General features: G+C 35.3%; 1 protein-coding gene across 1 annotated transcript in view; it reads right to left on the minus strand.

Annotated features, from left to right (window-relative positions):
- LOC123875801 (hemicentin-2-like) overlaps positions 1–23,088 on the minus strand; it is a 357,222-nt gene that overhangs the window by 306,375 nt on the left and 27,759 nt on the right. The gene's annotated exons all lie outside the window — the stretch shown is intronic.

Below are 23,088 nucleotides of genomic sequence, written 5' to 3' on the forward strand. Positions count from 1 at the left end.
GAAATCTCATTTTGGGGAAATCTAGCAAATGAACTTATTATACGACCCAAAAAAGTACTGAACCATTGGTTAACTCTCTTTTGTTGTATTTGTAATTGTCAGGAGAAGGTTTGCACGTAATAATTTTTTTGGAAAATCCACGGGGAAATACAGTTCCCACGGGACGCGGACGAAGTCGCGAGCAACAGCTAGTGATATACTAAGTGTCGGAAATATAATTATTTTGTATAGAATATAGTAGATTTGTATTGTATAGAAAATAGTAGATTTTCATTCAAATAAACTTTTACAAGTGCTTTTGGATCAAACAAATCAAAAGGAAGAGGAAGGATACAACTCGAAGGACGTATTAATATTGCACCTTGCTCTTTTAGTTACAAATCTTACTTGACAACATAACATATCCCCCAGCGCATTATTGCGTATATGAAGGGTTTCAGTACCTCTGCTCTTTTGGGACAGCTTGTGCGTAAATAAAAATGCATACCTTCACACTGTATGTTGTTCAATATTTTACTGGATTTTTGTTTTGAAATATCACATTACCTACCGAAATATCGCTAGGTAGTTCTAGTGTTATTATATACTCAAAGCATGGCCTCCTTACGACCTCCCTGGTAAGTGCTGTGCCTGTCTTAATAGTTGGAGGTCCAGGGTTCGGTTCCCGGCAGAAATTTGGAATTTTATAATTTCTGAATTTCTGGTCTGGTCTGCCGTCTGTTGGGAGGCTTCGGCCGTGTCTAGTTACCACCCTACCGGCAAAAGCCGAGCCCCCAAGCGATTCAGCGTTTCGGTACGATACCGTGTACAAACCAAAGGAGTATGAGTTTAATGAAAACTGCCATAACCCCTTTCAGGCTACCGCTTCCATCTTAGACTGCATCATCACTTCCCATCAGGTGAGATTGCTGGCAAGGGCTAACTTGTATATGAATTTAAAAAAGCATAGTATATGTCTCGAAGCAGCATTGTCACACGGATTGCGCTTGGCTGCAGACAAACAGTCTGAAGGGATCACACAGTCGGTCGATGGGCACATCTAAAAAAAACAATCCTGCGGCATTTTATTTTGGAGGTTTTGATTACGTAGAAAAATTTCAAGCACAGATCTTTACATCGCCCGAATTGCTGAAAGACTCAGCTGTCTTATTCCAAAAGTCAAAGTCGAAGTCAAAATCATTTATTCAAAGTAGGTACAATTATACCTACTCCTTTTGATGGTCGGAATTGTTAAATTTGTACGATATAGTGGTGATAATTAATTACGTAACTTTAAACTAAAGCTACGAGGGTTCGAAACGCGCCCAAGTCTGAGAAGATATATCCACTCTACCACTTCTACATTCTAAATTCTGTGGATACAACGGACGGTTATGAAGTGCTCTCCAAGGTACAAAGTAATCGTAAATAACCTATGCTAAAGTCTACGTCATTTAAGCACAAAATATTATTTTATTTATAAAGTTTGTCAAGATTTTCTCGACCTTGAGCAATAAAATATCGTAGAGGAGGGTCTCTTGACACTTTCTGTTAGGTTTGAAGTACACTACCGATTATTTAGTCGCCAACCGGTTTTGGTAATTCAAGTGCAGGTAATCAAACTCAAACTCAAAATCATTTATTCAAAGTAGGTACACCTTTTGGTAGTCAGAATTTGTAAGATGATATATTGGTGATAAATAATGAATTACGTTAACTAAAGCTACGAGGGTTCCAAACGCGCTCAGTTCTGGAGAAGAGCCCACAACAAATTCAGGCGGGTATAACATATACCATATTAATACATTACTTAAAGATCTGCCGGTTTGGCCGGATCAATTTAATCGATCTTCTGCGCTAAGCCTTAGCCTGATATTTTTTATTCGTCCCCAAGCTGTCTCAACACGGCAAAAGGCTGAAGTATGGCTGAAGTGCTTAGAGTAATATAACTCGTAGTGTGTGCGAGGGAATATTAGACGATCTTATATGCTGTCATACAAGATTTATTAGTAAAGCGCATAAAGCAGGTCTAGGTACCTATTTCATCTTTGTGAAAAGATACAAAATAAAGCTTCGACTTTAATTTATCTATAATAGACCTAAATATAACTCAAAATTTAAAAAAACCCCAACACAAAATCCTCTTTAAGAAAACTACAAAAGAGCTGATAACTTTCAAACGGCTGAACCGATTTTCTTCGATTATAGCTAAAAACACTCTCGATCTTACCTTTCAAACAAAAAAAACTAAATTAAAATCGGTTCATTCGTTTAGGAGCTACGATGCCACAAACAGATACACAGATACACACGTAAAACAAATAACACCCCTCTTTTTGGGTCGGGGGTTAAAAAGCTACAACCAAACACACAGATTAACTAACACAAATTACTACTTAGTTTAATGCTACTCAGGGAAGATGTCGAAAGCTCAAATTTTACCATGCGTGGCTTAGCACGTGGGTCGGGGGGTTAATAAAATAAGTGTTTTAGAAGCAAGATTTAAATAATCTGAAAGTTTCCTGTACCTACTTATTTGGCGTCAAATGAAAAACTGAACTAAACAACTGCAAGAAATCACCTGAATATGAGGCCGCCTTTACACCTTAATTTATATACTATAAAATTATGTAAATAATATATTTTTCATTGTAAATTAATTAACTTATTTTTTTCTATGAATCTAATTACAAAAGTTTCACCGGTCAGTGCAATTCATGCAAAAACCGGTGCAAAAAGTTGTTTTTGCATACCTACAACAATATTAATTTTATTATAATAATAAAGATGTTATCAGAAAGTACTTAAGAGAATTTTATTGTAGATTACAGTTTGAATACTCTCCAAAAGCAATAAAGAATTTTATAAATCTCTCCCCAGTTTAATTATTCTTGAACAACAGTCAAGTAAGTACGAATGGGACTTGCACACGAAGGGTTCCGTACCATAGAAATAACATTTTGTTTTCTTGGCGGCCATTTTGAAATTTTCATTATTTTTTAATTTTATTTTTTAAAATATTATTATAGACTAGCGCTTGGCTGCAATCAGACCTGCTAGCAAGTGATGATGCAGCCTTAGATGGAGCGCGCTTGCCTAGAAGATGCCTATTCACTCTTGACTTGATTTTGATTATGATTATTTGGTTTTAAAGCGGCAATAGAAATACACACTCTATGAAACTTTCAACTTCTACTAATTTTATTTATTATTGTTACGAGATACAGCCCGCCGACAGACAGACAGATGGACGGACAGACGGACGGACGGACGGTCAGCGGAGGTTTAGTAATAGGGTCCCGTTAGTTTTCAGGGTTCCTTCTTCGCGTACGGAACCCTGAAAACCAACACTTGCGAACGGTTAAGCATCGGGCGATGATAAAAATATAAATAATGGAGGTAAAAAATATTCCTCAAACTGCTTCATTTCAATATGCAATGATCATGGAAACCGTGGGATTACGTAAAGACCAGTGACATTTAAATATTGTGATAGAAAGGACAATGGTCGAAGTAATAAGTTAAATCTCTTAGGCTGCGTATTACACATTAACTTTTCAACGTAGTTATATGTCAAAAATTGTATGGCCTTTATAGACAAATAATAACGTTGCTAATTAGTACCTAACTTATAGACAGATTGCAGATAGACTGATTATTTATTAATTAATTTCGGCCATTATGTATTAATGTAAACGTCTCTAAAATATTACTATTAAACACATTCGTTACGTAAAGTCTGCAAGAGGAAAAAACTTGTTATTTTTATTCTTTATATAAATTTCAGCATTTTAAAATAAAAACTGCTCTACCATTTTTTTAAATATCTTTGGTTAAAGACATTGAAAGTCGCTGGCTGGGAAATTTTTTAATTGCCAGCTAAATAAAACCTGAGTGGACTCCAATTATAAATAGCAAATTGCGAAATAAGAAAAATTATGAGGACAAAATGGAAGAAGCGTCTGAAATTCAGAAATTTCATCAAAGAAATTACACTAATTAATTTTTAAAACCGCTCTTGATGTATAAGCCTAATTAAAACATTTTTGGAAGTGGTTGTGGCAGAATGGGTTATTTTCTTACTACCTAGCTAAATCACCCCCGCTTCACACAAGTTGTCTTATTTCTTTTCAATATACCCAGTCTTCTTCTTTATGGGTTTCTTTTCCGCAGATATAGCCGTCCACTGTACGTGAATAGTCATTAGTTCTAGAAATAATCCATACTAATATTATAAATGCGAAAGTGTGTCTGTCTGTCTGCTAGCTTTTCACGGTTGACGAAAGATACAGCGTTAGCTTACATCCCGGGGAAGGACATAGGCAACGTTTTATGGCAGAAAATCAAAGAATTCCCACGGGATTTTTTAAAAACCTCAATCCACGCGGACGAAGTCGCGGACATCATCTAGTATATATGATTTTAACTACCAAGCAACTCTGATAATGGGCTGCCATTTTTTGAACCAAACTCGAAGATGCCAAAATGTGCATAAAGTGCTGCACCAAAGTGTCCACGGGATTTTTAAAACCTAAATCCACTTAGACAAAGTTGCAGACATCATCTAGTTTTGATACAGGTGTAAATTAAAAATTTATAACACCCCCGACAAGTGAAGGTTACAGCAACTAGAAAAGAGCTGATAACTTTCAAACGGCTGAACCGATTTTCTTGGATTATAGCTAAGAACACTCTTGATCAAGCCACTTTTCAAACAAAAAAACTAAATTAAAATTGGTTCATTAGTTTAGGAGCTACGATGCCACATACAGCGTCAAGCTTATAGCGCCCCTCTTTTTGGGTCGGGGGTAATAATTATGCCGCATTATGTATGGTAAGGTCGATGAGATAGTACTTAGATGGATTTAATTTTAAACGTTTACGCTTTGTTATACCTACTTAATGGTTTTGTAATATTAATAAACGATATATAGAGTACAATTTACAGTTTCAAATATTTGTTAACCTATAATATAAACACCGTGCAATATGTTACAGATCTAGTAATCGTAATTGTTTGTTTAATAGAAATCCCGTGTTAACAATCACTACAATTTGCTATCATAATGTTTGAACTAGCAAATATTAATATTGGCGAGATTGAAACAAATTTTATAATAGCTGTTAATAAAATAAAACAATTTGCTTTGTTTCGGGCCAAATATTTTATCGGAAAAATGTGGAAACAATTTCATAAACAGCATCAGTATCACTTACCCAATATTATAAATCTGGAAATAGGATATTTGTGTTAGTTTGTCCTTCAATTACGCTGCAATGCAATTGCAAGGGAGCAACGGATGAACGTGATTTTTGGCATGGATATAGACCTGGAGGTTAATTAAATACTAGGTACTACTTTGCACTTTGTATTACTATTACTTGGCTGCTATTTATCCCGGAGAGTCAAAAGTATCCCACAGGATTAAAAAAAAACTGATCATGTGCGAGTCAGATTAGCACTTCTTTCTGCAATACAGAGTAGCCTATGGCCATCCCCAGGATATAGTTTATCTTTGTGCCAAATAGATGATGTCCTTCATCCATATGCATTTTGGTTTTCCAAAAGGCCCGTGGGAACTTTTTGATTTTCCGGGATAAAAGTAGCCTAGATATATCTATTCCCGTTAAGCTACTCTGAACCCTTCGTCAAAATCTCGTATAGCAACTATCACTAAAATTTCCTTTCACAGTGTTTCAACTAGCAATACGGTTAAACCGGTGGACCGTGAAAAGTTAGCTTACAGATAGACACTTTTTCGCATTATTATATTATCTTATTAGTATAGATTTTAGTTAATAAGAAAGGCCTTGGCCCTTATTCCGTATCTTGGAGAGCAAGCAAAACCGTTTTCATTAGTCTGGAGGAAATTTCGCTAACCGGTAGAAACTGCAGTTATTTTCACCGGAAGATAGATACGCACCTGTCTAATATCACACGATATGACATGAACAATACTGTAAACGATTATAGTCCCTAACTCGTCTGTTTAGGTTTCAAATTTCCCTGCACATATTCGAATATTACTGATATTTCATCATGCTCGATATGATGTGTCCCCTCTGGTGCCACGACAAACGTTTTTGAAGGTTTATCGCAATTAAAATGGCGACCGGAATATGCCGACATTTCCGCTCCAAAACGAATGCTACTTGAAACCTTTTGTAATAATATACCTACCTAACTGAAGCACAATAATTTTAACTTTTTAAATTTCTGGATCATATTTCTATCATAAAAACTGCATATTAGTATTTTCCATAACGTTTTGAACAGAAAACCCACCCAACCCAGTAGTTGTGGAACGAACTCCCCTTGGTTTCAACATGAGGGGTGGATCAACAAATTCCTGAAAAGCCGACTTTGCCCGTTCCTCTAGTGCTGCAAATGTATGGGAGCCAGTTATCATAATCACTTAACTCAAATGAACTGCCTACGGGTAGGTATGCTCAAAAAATGTAGGCAAAATGAACTTGAAATAAAGTCTTGGTAAAAAATTTGTGCTCCTGACAGCTTTAAAGGATAAAAATACTTAGGTAATAGAGTCTGCTTTTGAAACTTCGAATGAATCATGAAAAGGATTAAATTTGAAATGGGTGATATAATTTAGAAACCCTTTTAAGAATCATTTATAATACCTCTGGGTGAGACATTAACCGCTTATGTAAACTCAGTTTTGCCATTTCATACTTAACTTAGGGTCATGAGTCATGACCTTGTTACATGGCCAAAAGCTTAGCGCTGGGGATATTGTTGAGTGTAGTGTTATTATTTTTCGGATTCTGTACGTAAAGAAGCGATGGTAGCCTAGTTGCTAAGAACCATTAGGCTATCGTTAGTATCCTTTTCAAGGGGTTGAGGATTTGATTCCGGGCGCGCACCTCTATGTTTTCGGATTTATATACATTTTAAGCAATTAAATATTGAACTTATTGTATCGGTGAAGGAAAATATCGCGAGGAAACCTATGCAGGTTTCCTCATAATATTCTCAAAGGTGTGTGAAGTCTGCCAATTCGATAAAACGGGCCATAGATTCTGTCACTCTGCCCGTCCGTCCGTTTGTCATAGATCTCTAGCTCTAAGTATAAATAAAATTGTAGATCTGTAATTTGGATGTTTGGTGTAAAATTTTGTTTCAAAGCCGAATATGGAATTAGATATTCAATGAAATATTTTTTCCGGGAGGGAGGGAGGGATTTAAATCTCATACACTCCACATGTTAGTTCATTTAACGCAGATAGCCCTAAAGTAGCCCTATTTTTCTCTGATTTTACGTCACCATAGCCCAATATTTAACATATCGTCGATTTAGGATCAAACCAAGAGTTCCCTTACTCTAAGTTCACTCTGGTAGAAGCGTAGAATAAAATGAAATAGGCAGACATAACAATACAAAATAATCTAACAACGCGTACTTAGGCAAAGTTTTAAATAAATACACCAACAATGTCCCACTATAACACGTAAGCACATAAAATGCCCATACAAATTCGAAAGAGGCCCTTCCCAGACCACAGGTAACCGCATGCAATTTACCCTCACTTTTATAAGCAATAGAACGCGTATAACATTATACGGATGACGCCGAAACTGTGTGTAAGCGCCTATTTTGGGTTATTTCATGTAATTTCACGTCTTTTCGTTTCACGAAACTTTACGATAGACCACGGCCTGTATTCACGAATGACACAAGTGTGAATTAAAAATTTATAACATCCCCCGACGAGTGAAGGTTACAGTAACTAGAAAAGAGCTGATAACTTTCATACGGCTGAACCGATTTTCTTGGATCATAGCCAAGAACACTCTCGATCAAGCCACCTTTCAAACAAAAAAAAAAAAATTAAAATCGGTTCATTAGTTTAGGAGCTACGATGCCACAGACAGATACACACGTCAAACTTATAACACTCCCCATTTTGGGTCGGGGGTTAATAATAATTAGACGCACAAGTCTTTTATTTTGTAGCTATACTAGTTTTCTTTGAATAATTCAAAGAAAACTTGGTTCATCATCATCATGATCAACATATCGCCAGCTCACTACAAAACACGGGTCTCCTCTCAGAGTGGAAGAGGTTTTGACCATAGTCTACCACGCTGGCTAAGTGTGGATTAGCAGACTTCACGCATATTTTAAAACATTATAGGGAACTCTCAGGTTTTTTTTTTTAAAGAATATTAGCCATATTAAATGACTAATATTCCCCTTTCCTGTCCAACTAAGCGTCAGGCTTGTGCTAGGAATAGGTACGACAATAGTGCAACGGGCGGGGTTCGAACCGTCGACCTTTCGGTTTTCAGTCCACTCCTTTACCGGTTTTGCTATTGAGGCTCTATATAGGTATGCAGGTTACTTCACGATGTTTTCCTTCGCAGTCAAAGCAAGTGATATTTAATCACTTAAAACCACATAAGTTACTCCGAAAAGTTTTGGAATCTTCATGGGAGGGAAGACTTTTTACTGTTATAATGTTTTGGGCTCGACACGACCAATGGTTTATTAGTATAAGTACGGTTTAGTATAAATCCACTCTTAATCGCTTGGTAATACAGCTCTACCAGTCGATGCTTGCTGCGGCATTAGCCTAATAACCAGACCAAAACTAATTAAGAAAAAAACGGTTTCTTTGTTTCCAGTCAAATGTTGGATTTAGAATTGTTCAGAATTAAATACACGCTCTTACCTTCATTGGTACATACATACAAACTTGTCTGTTAATTACATTACCCTTCCTTTGCTTCAGCGTAGTCGGGTAAAACCCTTTAAGTCCAAGAAATTTTCTTAGCTTTCATCTCAAATTAAGTATCCCTGGGGTAGAGATAAGTGCGCATGACAGCTAAAAGGATTACTTCGCTCAAGAAAATCTGCTTTCGAAATATTGAATGAAGTATGCGAGGATCCAATTTAAAATGGCTATTTGAAAGTCCCTTTCAGGGATAAATTAATGTTTGGTTAGCTCGGAACCGCTTCTTTGGACTTTGTTTTAGCATTATAGCTCGCTAAGGAATATTTTATTACTGTTCATAATTTCCATAATTTCGAAAGTAGGTAATCTCTTTGGAATTTCTTTCTTTGAGTATCCATACTAACAGATATTATAATGCAAAAGTATGAGCCTGTCCACCTGTCTGTCTTTTCACAGCCCATCCGCCAAACCGATTTTGACTTTTGCGTGCGACACTGACCTCTTTTACACGAGAGCTTTTTTGCGTGTGAACTGTGAACAGATACTTGGGAATACATTTGTTCTATTTGGATGCTTGTTTAAAGGACCTTAAAAAGCTCTCGTGTGAATGAGGCAGTACCCATGCCACAGTTAACGTCAGTTAGGTATGAGGCTTTACCTACATTGGTAGGCGTCAAACGTAGGTAGGCTAGGTAGGCTATGAAACGACTAGGATATTTGATTTCAGGTCAACCCCTGCCTAATATTTGACAGATGTCGATTCAGGATCAAACCGAGAGCTGCTTCACTCTAGTTCACTCTGCTTGTGCGAAATCGGGGCGGATCACTAGTACCTACCTCCACTTATAAAAGTCTGACTCTTTAAAGAAATTTTGATTTATTGGAAGTTTTTTTTACTCACGCACAAGTTAGCCCTTGACTGCAATCTTACCTGGTGGTATGTGATGATGCACTCTAAAATGGAATCGGGCTAACCTGGAATGGTTATGGCAGTTTTTATTAAACCCATACCCTTTGGTTTCTACACGGCATCGTACCGGAACGCGGCGGCACGGATTTGCTGGTAGGGTGGTAACTAGCCACGGCCGAAGCCTTCCACCAGACATTCTTATTATTATAGATTATTGTTAGAAATAATACTTAAAGCAATTTTATTGTCGACTAAACTTTAAAAAAAATTGTCAAAATATTTCATGCAAAATACTCTTAGAACAGTGATATTTATATGTGTAGTATTCATGAGTAGATAAAGATTGTATTATTGTAGACTCGAAATTCTATTCCGGCATGTCAAAGTGAAAACCAAATTTTCATTCAAAGGGTATGCATAACGATGAGTTCAAATTGAATTCATTTTGGTGCGGAAACAAAGCATCCATATTGTGGGACTCCATTTTAATTGCGAAGCGTCGTGTATCGAGAAACATCATATCGAATGGTGGAATATCAATTATATTTTATCTACCAAGGGATATTGAACTCTATGTAAATGGTATAAAGTCCACAAGGGATCTAGTATTGATAAAACGTCGCATGTCGTTGGGTTGGTAGTTGGTAGGAGTAGATGTGTCAGTTTCCCCTGAGAATAAACGATTTGGTTTGGAACGGGCGAATATTTGCTTACGTAGATACTGTTCATTAGTAACATCAGAGTATTTTTCTGCTTCACAACCATAACGGATTGCAAAGCTGGAGTTGCTAACACTGTGTTCCCCCGTGGCCGGTGGTATCCATGACGGATTTTCCTCACGAGAGAAAAAACCGGCCAAGTGCGAGTCGGACTCGCGCACCGAGGGTTCCGTACTCGTGTTTTTTTTTCAACATTTTGCACGATTAATCAAAAATTATTATGCATAAAAATAAATAAAAATCTGTTTTAGAATGTACAGGTAGAGCCCTTTCATATATACCCCACTTAGTATAGTTATCTTACCTTGAAAATTGAAAGATTTTTTTTTAAATGATGTGAGCACAAATTCGCGGTTTTCAGATTTATTCTTGTACTTGTACTATAAGACCTACTTACCTGCCAAATTTCATGATTCTAGGTCAACGGGAAGTACTCTATAGGTTTCTTGACAGACACGATGGACAGACAGACAGACAACAAAGTGATAAGGGTTCCGTTTTTCCTTTTGAGGTACGGAACCCTAAAAAGGCGCATAGTTTAAAGAAAAATGACGTTGAGGTCCTAAGTTACAGAAATTATGTTATGGTTCCTTGTTTTGCTTTATAACTACGAAACCCTAAAACCACTCAATCAATAAATACACATTTTTTTAATAATAAATATTATTGGTCGAAATTGTTTTAATTATTTATCGACTAATTAAAAACCTTACGCCCATTATTGTAATTTATTATTGTGTAGAATAAGGTTGATCGGAGTCGTTATAGCGGTAGGAATGAAATAATTTATTGAATATGTTGTTTTCTGTTGTATGGAATAATTAAAAAAATCTAGCGACTTTAGTTTTGTTGATAAATGCAAATAAAAGCAATAAATAATATCACATCAAATTCAAAGCAATCGTTGTGTCGTACCTACCTAAAAAATCACGTTTATTGATATAAAACAATACGAATTATCAATGATAATGCAATAGAAATAAAAAACAATAGGTATCTTCAATATGAAAAGAGTATAAATTAATTTGAGAATAAAAAAAAAGTTAATTTATTTGAAACTAGATGATAGCCGCGACTTTGTCTGCGTGGATTTAGGTTTTTTTTTAAATCCCGTGGGAACACTTTGATTTTCCGGGATAAAAATTTCCCATGTCAATTTCCACGACGCAAGCTACCACCACATCTACCACTTTGCCTAAACATATAAATTGGCATTTAAGAATCCCACGCGAACTCTTTGATTTTTCGGGACAAAAACTCTGTACCTACCGAATTTCATCAAAATCGGTTAAACTGTTTGGCCGTGAAAAGCTAGCATACAGACAGACACACTTTCGCATTTATAATATTAGTTTGGATTTTTGTTAAAGTGATATTAATTTATTTGAAAATCACAGATCACCCTGTTCTGTGTTGAAATCTAAGTTCTTAAATCTAACCTAAATCTAATCAAGATCTGACTTAGTGGTACTATGCAGTCTAAGATGGAAGTGGCTAACTGTGCGGCTAACTAGTAAGTAGAGCAGTAAAACTAAAACTAACTGAGTGATAGCTAGTGGTTAAAACTTTGGCCTGTTATTTCGGAGGTCCGGTATTCGATCCCGGGTACGCACCAAACTTGTTGGAGTCACGTGCGTTTTAAGCAATCAAATATCGTTTGCTTTATCGTTGAATAACATAATAATTTAAGTATTATGTAAACTGCTATAGCTAGGTAAGTATGTACTGTAAGGTTATTTTTAAAAATTGATTTGAGTTGTCAAAAATAATATAAAATTATTAATTTATCTAATGCAGATAGTTTGATAAAATCGATATTTGGCTCATTCGATTTCATACAATCTGTTGCTAGGAGGCCAACAAGATTGAACTTGCATAAATACGGGTATTTTGAAGGTTTTAGTTCAGTCTCCTTCTGAGATTCGCAGCGATATCGCATATTTTCGGTATTTGAATTGTGAACTGGACAATTAGATGTTGTGATAGCAATCACGCTCTAATTAAATCATTTATTTTGGCATTAGTTTGTTTAGATTAAGCTAATTAACCTTTACACATTGAACTTGTGTTTTTTGTGTTTGTTTTGAGAGGACATTCCAATAATTCGATAAAAATATTAAAATAATACCTGCTTTTCTGAGTGACGCCAATAGTACTTAAATAATATGGTCTTAAAACTTCTCATTCTGAGATGAGATACGTGCTCAGTAGTGACTCAGTGATGGGTTGAATTTTATGAGGCTTAAATCGATTTATGTAACATTGGTAAAGATTGGCCAAAGAAAACGGGCAAAGTGGGATTAAAAATTTGATTCGTTACCACAAGCATGTTAAGTATAATTAAATAATAAGCTAGGGACGCCATTTCTCATAATTCCTCGCCCCGTGGCCCTACCTCCATAATTTACTTTTGTTTCAATTGTAACAAGTTTAAGAAGGAAAAGATTTATTCGACAGGCCCCTCAAAGTTTTATCGTAAAAAAATGTTCCCAAGATTTGATGAGAAATTTTCACAAGGGATATTACTTAGAGGTAAATTTTGGTTAATTTATGATGTATGGTTTCAGCAGTTCTTTTTGAGAAGGGTATGGGCTAATTGGTACAGTTGGCATGATTTAACTTTCAGAGGTTTATAAATTATTAGCGACCCGCCCCGGCTTTGCACAGGATAGGATACCTACTAATCTGGTGTCAGTGAGGAGTGATTTCAGTCAGCTTGTTTCTTCTGATATCTTGAACAATTACTGTCGTATTTCAAAAAATTAACACAGAACAATATTAAGGCCGTTTCACACCAAGCACGTACACGTGACACGTGCGTAGTGACGCGCGTAAACCCCTAACACACCGGGTTACGCATACGTCCACGCTTTACGCAGGCGGTGTGCCATGTTTTATTCAGTTCCATACATTACAACGCAATGGTACGCGCTACGTCTACGCTTACGGAACGCTTACGCAGCCTGTGTGAACGAGCTATTAAACTATACGTATAAAGCGTAATCTTGAATCACTCTATATGTTGCTAAATCCTTCACGAAAGAAAAGGAACAAGAATAGGTACATTATTTTTTATAAAGCATATTAGCCATGCTAATCATGACTATCCCCTTTCCCCTCCAATTAAGCGTAAAGCTTGTGCCAGGAGTGGGTACGACAATAGTGCAACGGGCGGGGTTTGAACCGCCGACCTTTCGGAATTCAGTCCGCTCCTCAACCGTTGAGCTATCGAGGCTCTAACGATTTGCTTGGTCAACGATTAGACCGTTCTTTACTTCGCAACATAAACGTTGAGTGTAACGTAAAACAACAAGTTTTAAGCCCATTAAACAGTGAAGTTATTTTCAATGGTCCAAGTTGTTCAGTACTAAGTATTACCTAAGAAACTGGGAAGTCCTTTTGCCTGGATAACTTTCAACAACGGCCTCAAGTACGGACTTATTGTTTGAATGTGTTCTTTACCGTGTAGTTGGGTCATGAAAAGATCCAAAGAGAGTAAATTTCTTCAATAGCTGGAATAATAGCATTGTCTTTTAATAAAAACCAGATGACGCCCGCGACTTCGTCCGCGTGGATTTAGGTTTTTGAAGATCCCGTGGGAATTGTTTGGTTTTCCGGGATAAAAAGTTGCCTTTGTCAATAACATGGACGCAAGCTACCTCAGTACCAAATTTCATACAAATCGGTTGAGCGGATGGGTCTTTAGGAATCCCGTGGAAACGTAAGATAACACAGATAAGTAACGTTCATATTAGGTACATGGTGTATAAAATCTATCCTCACTGTTTTTTAAGATACTAGAAAAACGCACGAGAGTAGAAAAGATAGCTAACTATGAAACGTCCCAAATACAAGTAGCCTCTAGAACTCTAAATAATATTCTGGTTATGAAAAGACCAAAAGTAACTAATTCTGTTACACACGATTTCTAAACTAAACCAAATAACATTTCTAAATCTAATGATATCCTTTTCTGCAGGGAGAATTTTGAAATATACAGCAATACATTTAGAATTGTTATTTTAAGTAGTATAGTTTCGAGATTATATAGAGTATTTTATGAATCAAGATATAAATTATGAAAGAACATACCACAAATGAGTTGTTTAATGAATTAGGAGATTATGTTAAAGTTAGAGGAACAGTTTTTTTAGTATTTAAGGTGATCGTACCAGTCCCAAACCAGTGATCTGTAGTTGACCACTTACACCAAAAAGTTTAGATATTATGTATCTGTGCAAAATATTTATAGTCGATTACCTATCTGATTTCAGGACTTTGTCTGTGGTGGCGTTTGCTGGCGCGCGTGTTGTGACTTTTTGGAGTGTTTTTTTGTGAAAATTGGCCGGTTTTTGTGTTCTGCTGGTGTTTATTGGTGGTGGAACTGACTGGGAAGCGCTCTAAAGGGGCGCCGCGTGTATGTCGGCGAGCGCCGGCACAGACGAAGTCCATACTTATACATATAGTCTCCCTTACTTGTAAATAACTACAAACTTGACATTGGCTAATCAGTGTAAAGCCAGACGAGAGAAAAAAAAAATCTGATTTCAGTCAAAACGTGTCTACTTTGGTAAATTTCGTAAATCCCAAAACGCAATTCACATTAAAAGTTTAGCTTTAATAACTTTAAACATTAAACCCATTAAGAGCACCAACCTGTGAATTGTGATTTCAATGGTCCCGAATTACTTAGCATTACAAATACCCGAGCAACTTGGAAGTCCTTACACTTGGGTAACTTAGATCAACTTTACCTGGCGATGTAACAATTCGTTACTTATTATTTCACCGGAAAACTTCTGAAGCAAGTTACTGAAAGGTTATTTGACCAGACCAAAGACAACAGAAAGGGTGGGCGGGTAAAGAAAAATGGCCTTTTATTTAACTAAGAACTTTCCTTGCCTAATGGAAAGTAATGAAGAGTAACCTTTTTTTTTGATGCTCGAGTTGTATTAATATGTGTTACAGGTCTGATTGCAGCCAAGCGCTAATCTATAATTTAAAAAAAAAAATTATAACTGCTACAATTTTATTTTACTAAGAAGGTAATGCATATGCGTGATCAAGCAATAGACATTCATTATATCTTTGTATTTATTGTATTTCTCATTGATGAAGGTCGTTGCCTTTGCTAAAAATTTGATAGTTACAATAATTATGCTGCTGGTTTTTATATGAAACGCATAGTTTACATTAGATTAAGGTTTTAGAACTATTTCGTGACCCAGTAGATAAAGTGTTAAAAATTAAACTCTCAGATAGTAAAATCAACCCGTATAATGCAATGTAAATCGGTCGGAGCGCAAACAGCAACTGAACTTGTCGTTCCACGCCACGTCCTCGCCCTAGCGCCATCTTTTCCGTCTCGATGGAGGGGGCTCTGACGTCACGACCACAGCATAACGACCAACACCAAGCAACACCGAACGTGAGAACGAGTTGTTGCCAACACGGCCATGCTGCATGGTGCCCGCCCCGGGCACCCCACGAGTCGGGATAAAATTACTGCAAAATAAACAACCGTTAACACCTGATTCCCATTACCTACTTGTAAGGATCCTTCCTAACTTCCTAAGGAATATTGCCCATTCATTGTCACTTATCACTTAACAATCATACGACGCTCGCAACTTAACAAGATACCTCCACTATGTACTCGTAAGATCCAGGAATATTGTCCATTCGTTATCACTCATCACAACAACAGCTTTGAATTTAAAGAACAAAACAACCGCATCTAAAGGGACTTTGCCACACTTAGGGGACCAGATTTGTCGTAGTTGAAAACCAACTGCACTTAAAGAGCGTTTCGCTCACTTAAATGCAGCAAGTTGGTCAAAACCACTTGCACTTAAAGAACATTTCGCTCACTTAAGCATACCAAGTTGGTGAAGACCACTTGAAGATCACTTGCACTTAAAGAACATTTCGCTCACTTAAGTGTACCAAGTTCACCTTCAAGTTCCAAGCATCATAGAAGACCACTTGAAGACCACTTGCACTTAAAGAGCATTTCGCTCACTTAAGCGTACCAAGTTCGCCATCAAGTTCTAAGCATTATAGAAGACCACTTGAAGACTACTTGCACTTAAAGAGCATTTCACTCACTTAAGCGTACCAAGTTCGCCATCAAGTTCTAAGCATTATAGAAGACCACTTGAAGACTACTTGCACTTAAAGAGCATTTCACTCACTTAAGCGTACCAAGTTCGCCATCAAGGTCAAGTATCGTAGAAGATCACTTGAAGACCACTTGCACTTAAAGAGCATTTCACTCACTTAAGCGTACCAAGTTCGCCTTCAAGTTTAAGCATCGTATTCCAATGTGATATTTTATATTCATGGTACAATATTCCCAATTATCTTTCGAATATTTTATCAAAGTTCAAGCTTCGTATCCCAGTGTGATATCTTATATCCATGGTGCAATATTCCAACTAATTAATCTTCCAAAATTTTATCACGGCTCGCTGTATCAATTATGTTGCTATACATACTTAATTTTAAATAGATTACTCAACATAATACACAAGGTAGCCTTGCCAACACGGTTTTTAATACTCCATGAATATTCTTTAAAGAAGCAATGCATTAGCACTCGCGATTAAAATCAGATCATACCTCTTTACTAAATCTCAAAATTCTTTACTAAATTCTGAACACATACTCAATGCCATAGCATCGTGCACCCACACAGTGCTCCGACACTATTCAACCACGTATGCAATCACCACACTATCTTTATCTACCGCGCATCCACGCAAGGGATCACCGGTGCCTAGTTCACCATAATACCAGGTATTTGATCTCATAAGAATCATATTTGATCTCATCCATTTTATTTTAACTATCAAGGCTTTATTATTATAAACGGATCATTTGATTGTAAAGCTGGTGCTATCAAAGTTAACTTTAAATAATTATTATCATACTAAAACTATCACTTTTTAAACTAATCAATATCTTAACTGCAGTTATATTAATGATTTCACTAGTTCACTGCATTATTAATTACGAGGGTTGGTCACCAAATATAATCTTATAACCCACAAACTATTTTAATTCATGAATTACTGTAGTATCAAACAATAATAATAATTGGTATTTCATATTCCATATATGCAAATATTAATTACGCTATCTCAAATAATTATTAGTCTAATTAAAAATGATAAACAGAGAGTCATGGATTATGAGCGACACCGATGCATGCCACTGCCAAAACCAAGACTTTGTTTTTAACTCATTCATCTGTCCATTCACGCAGGGAATTCATCTACTGCCACTGTATGCTATCTAATATTTCTATTCGCACAATATACTCTTACTGTCACTCTTTATTATTTTCGGCCTGTCCTGATTATAGCACAGAATTGCAACTGAGAGCATAAAAATGTTGCATTTGTCTACCCTCTTATTGTAATCTTTTAAATGAGAATTTCTCAAGTTAATAATACCCACTTAGCTATCCGGACAAGAATATTTCTTTGTTCAACGCAAATGTGAAGCTTTTACCCAAATTTGTAATATTAGGTATTAACTACCAACATAAATCATAGTTATTTTTTTTTTTAATATTATTCTAATTTGCCTTATTAATGATATACTATGACTTTACAAACTAAATAAAGCTTCATTATCATATTATACACACCACAATCCGTAATTATTATTTGTTTTTGAAGCAGGTACCCAACAAATGCAACAAAACTTTTGAATTGAACAGACTACAGGCAATAGTTCTAACTCTGAAGAGAAATATTACTTTCATCGTTACTAGTCTGTCTGTGTCTATTTTATTAAAATATAATGTACAATCCTTTTACCTTCGTTCTAGTTCAATCTAATCGACTTGTACATGTATACAAAACGGTTCTCTGTTTGGATGGACAAAAAATAGCTAAAATGCTTTCAGAGGTCAATGTGTATACGAGTCTACTACTATTACATTACTTTTCTCGGGGATAAACCAAATCGGATCACTCTGTTACATTCCGTCCAAGCAAGTTATTACTCCCTAGTACCCAATAGGTACATACCTATAACGTAAAAATAAATTCGCTGAACGCAATTGAATCAAAAGGAATGTTAACACATTTTTTTTTTTATTACCTTTTTGTAATTCTGCTAAAAACCCTTGTATCAACAAAAAAAATCAGCTTTATCTTTAAATAGAAACCTTACGTAAAATTATTCATCTTGTATGCCAAAAGTACGCCCTAATATTATAACGATCTAGTCAAACATCATATTGTAATGCATGGTAAATTATTTTGACGATTCAAAAGCATTTGTAAAAGTTTACTTGAATTATTATATCATATTCTATTCTAGTCTAGTCTATTCTATTCTATTGTATATTGAATAGTATATCGAAAAGGGATGCCTATGTCGATGAGCACGCAGAATATAAAAAATAAAACTAAAACTTCATATGTAAATAATCTTTACTGTAATAATTTAAAGTTATTATCTATCTAATTAATTATTTACTTAGGTAGCACTAAGGTAAACCTGTACAGTACTTATTTAAAATTGCAACAAAGGCTCTTTTTTAAATATTTACTGATTTAAATAACCTGTATAGCAATAATAATAGATGAAACAAAAGAAACAATATTTAAACAAAACTAAAAATGGCTAATCAAAAAATGTTACTACAGTGTGCATGAACTATTGAATGAATATACCTCAATAATATGATAATACGATATAAGAAGATTGTAATAACTTTGTTAACCACTTTTTATTTGTAAGTACTTTTTTTTTTAAAAGTCTGATTATAATAGGACATAATTTGAAAACTCCCATAATCTTTATTTATATGTGACCTTTTTATTTTATTTTTATTTAATGACCATATAATTAATTCATAATTTTTGCTATTCATATTTCATATTTCATAAGAATTGTAATATTACCTTTGATTATTTACATATGTTTTACTTTGCAACGCCCCAACGGGGCTTCATGTTGTAATATTATGATATTTTTTTATTTATGATGTAAGACATGAATGCAAATAAAGAAAGAATAAAGAATTACCTCTATAAAGATACGAAAATTCTAAATATAAGTCACTCGTACGCGCTTCAAACTTGTATTCCTATCAGGAAAATAATAACAGGATATATACACTCCCAATTATGCTTTAAAAGAAGAACAATTACGAAAACTTCCCTAAAAACTAGTATTATAAACGTATGGATGTTATTACTTACCCACACAATTATTCAATGTAGATAATATGAAGTACTAAAATGGTACTTGATATCATGTGCGTAAGTACCTACCATTGTAAATGTAAATAGCTGTAATTCCTGATATCTAAAAGGACTGTTATGCTCTTTATTGATAAATAAATGTTTTTAAACTGAAATCCCTTTACTAACGATTTTGATATGCGCGGACAACTACTTCCGGTATCTATAAACGCCTCGTGACATGTATCAAAAATACACACTTTTTAACCCCATATATTATGTAACATTTACTTATAATTAATATAATAACTTATTATTATAATATTAATATTGACATTTAATTAAGAGACATGTTACCATAGAAATTAATTCACTTTTTGGTCTCATCGGGATTATTTGTACGGATTATTCCTGATGAGTATTAAATATTTGCATGCTTATGAAGTAGAATATGAAGGTCGCTACTTAGTTATAATTTTGAACTCAACAACTGATATTCAGCAAATAAATAAATTTCATTTCATTTCAGTATACGAGTTCGGGATTGGTTATCATGATTTATATCTGAGCTAACATTTCACTTGTGAAGTTTGACTAACCTAAGACATTCTTCGATTACTTTTACCACTACCACTATAACATTTTAACTTGTTCGTCACGTATACTACCCACATGTTTAATATTTTATTATAAAAACTTCTATGTAAATAACTAGCTCAATCGTCACACGTTTTTAAATTATTATCTTCTAAGGACGTATATTACTGATGCTACTATAATAATTGACCCACTATAATTTAAATAATATTTTGTTCGAAAAAAAAAATTGAGACAAACGTGAATTTAACATTTAGTTCCAAAATAAAATTCGAACAAACTAAAAATTAACCATTTTAAAAACATATTCCTTTGAATTTGGAACTAAAAGACAATTTCGTTTACCGATCACTATTCCCACGAGGACCACTTATAGACTGTACGCAATATTAAATCGTGCCAGACTTTTAGCTGATACCTTCAACTTAGTTTAGTAATGAATTATCTCACCTGACTATACAAAAGTTTGAGAATACGATTTAGTAATTTAAACCATATTAACTTAATCTTTAATAATTATTCAAAGTACTCACAGTTTCGGTATCTTTACGAGATACCTTATTACGTGTCCATCGCGGCCGACGGTGTCCTGGCACTTGAAGACCTCTAGGTGGAAAAGTACGTTTGCGTTTCGACCGATTTTTCCTCAAAGCGTAAGTTACTACACACTTCTGATGTTAAAAATTAAACTCTCAGATAGTAAAATCAACCCGTATAATGCAATGTAAATCGGTCGGAGCACAAACAGCAACTGAACTTGTCGTTCCACGCCACGTCCTCGCCCTAGCGCCATCTTTTCCGTCTCGATGGAGGGGGCTCTGACGTCACGACCACAGCATAACGACCAACACCAAGCAACACCGAACGTGAGAACGAGTTGTTGCCAACAAAAGCTAGTTTTATAAAGCGATTGCATGTCAGAAAACATGCAAAATAAATATTATTTACCAGAAGGAAAGCAAACAGTTATATATCTCGATTTGTTATCTTTCAAAACTGTAATGATTTCCATGTATCTACCAAATGATATTAAGTAGGTATAGATATATATTTATATCAAAAGAGAAGTAGATAAATTGCATATATAATATTGTATCAAAGTGAAGACATAACAAGTGTAAATTAAAAATTTATAACACCCCCCGAAAAGTGAAGGTTACAGTAACTAGAAAAGAGCTGATAACTTTCAAACGGCTGAACCAATTTTCTTAGATTATAGCTAAGAACACTCTCGATCAAGCCACCTTTCAAACATAAACAACTAAATTAAAATCGGTTCATTAGTTTAGGAGCTACGATGCCACAAACAGATACACAGATACACACGTCAAACTTATAACACCCCTCTTTTTGAGTCGGGGGTTAAAAATACGACACTTGGGTCACATTTGTATAGTGCTAACTCTTCTACTCTTGTGAGGTTTGATCTTCTTCTGTCCTACTCACCATCGAGCAAAAAAATTATATTCCAGTACCTATGAACGTCATGTCTAATATATTATAATTTCCTTGTTTGTTTTGTACATTCTCAAAAGACATCGTTGTCTCAAATCTCGGAATGTATAAAACAGTTTGGTATTGCCATGTTTTATAAATTATGTATGTACGTGCATGCATTTTGCAACCTACCTGAATCTTATCATTGGTATTCATCATGCAGCTAAGCGCAAGTCTATCTTGAATGAAAATAGTTCTAGTATTACCTTAAACAATAAAATAATATTATCAGACGGATATTTCTTGTTGATTTTATTCTCTTAATAATATCAACGACAACATTCATCGCTTTATATTATTACTAGCTGATACCCGCGACTTCGTTCGCGTGTATGTAGGTTTTTTAAAATTCCCGTGGGAACTCTAGCTAGTAGCCTATGTGCTAATCCAGGGTATACTCAATCTCCATTCTAAATTTCAGCCCAATCCGTCCAGTAGTTTTTGCGTGAAGAAGTAACAAACACGCACACACACACACACACACACACACACACACACACACACACACACACACACACACACACACACAAACTTTCTCCTTTATAATATGATAGAGACTATTTATTCAAAACATAATAAAAAGTATTGTACACATTAATAACAAACACAGATGTAGTATAGAAGCAGGCGTTATTTTGATGAGTCCATGATTTACAAGGAACCAAAAGCTTAATTTACTATGATCCGCCAAACCAAAGTTTGTATGGTGCAACATGCAGCATGCGACATGCAACTGATGGTGCACCATACAGATTTCGTTGGTTTGGCGGATTATAGCAAATTAAGCTTTTTGTTCCTTGCATAACGAACATATACTTATAACATACTAGCTGTTGCCCGCGACTTCGTCTTTCTTTTCCCTTGGATTTTCAGCGTTGGAATCCCACTAGGTGGATGACATCAAACGAGTCAAAGAGAGACGCTGGATTCAGGCGGCTCAAGACTGTGGCGTGTGGAAGCTCCTACAAGAATCCTATGGCCAGCTGTGGAGTCTATCGATTGAGGATGATGATGATAGCATGGAACAATATCGTTATCCTACATAGAATAGGCACCTTCTAGGTAAACGCATCCCATCTTAGACCACATCATCACTTTCCATCAGGTGTGATTGTGGTCAAGCGCTTACCTTTAGTGAATAAAAAAAAAAAAAACTTATTTTATTTCAGTGCAATAAATATTGTGATAGGTACGTTCAAAATCTTAAACAAACATAATTTACGAAATATGACGTTACATACAGTACGATAAGGAGAACAAAGGGTATCTCTTATAAATTATTTGAAAGTGCTTTAATTTTAAGGGACGCGTGTGATATACGGTATTTTGAAAGGGGAAAATAAATTGCCATTTTGTCGCGTGTCGGGAATTTTGAAATTGGCTTATTTAATTTACGTTGTTCCGGCGTACACGGGTCTTAACTAATTATATTATTAAAAACATCCTATCTACCGCTAAATAAAATCTCTCTTTCATTGAAGAGTGAGAT

The sequence above is a fragment of the Maniola jurtina genome, chromosome 20, assembly GCF_905333055.1.
Source record: "Maniola jurtina chromosome 20, ilManJurt1.1, whole genome shotgun sequence".
Classification (NCBI taxonomy): Eukaryota; Metazoa; Arthropoda; class Insecta; order Lepidoptera; family Nymphalidae; genus Maniola; species Maniola jurtina.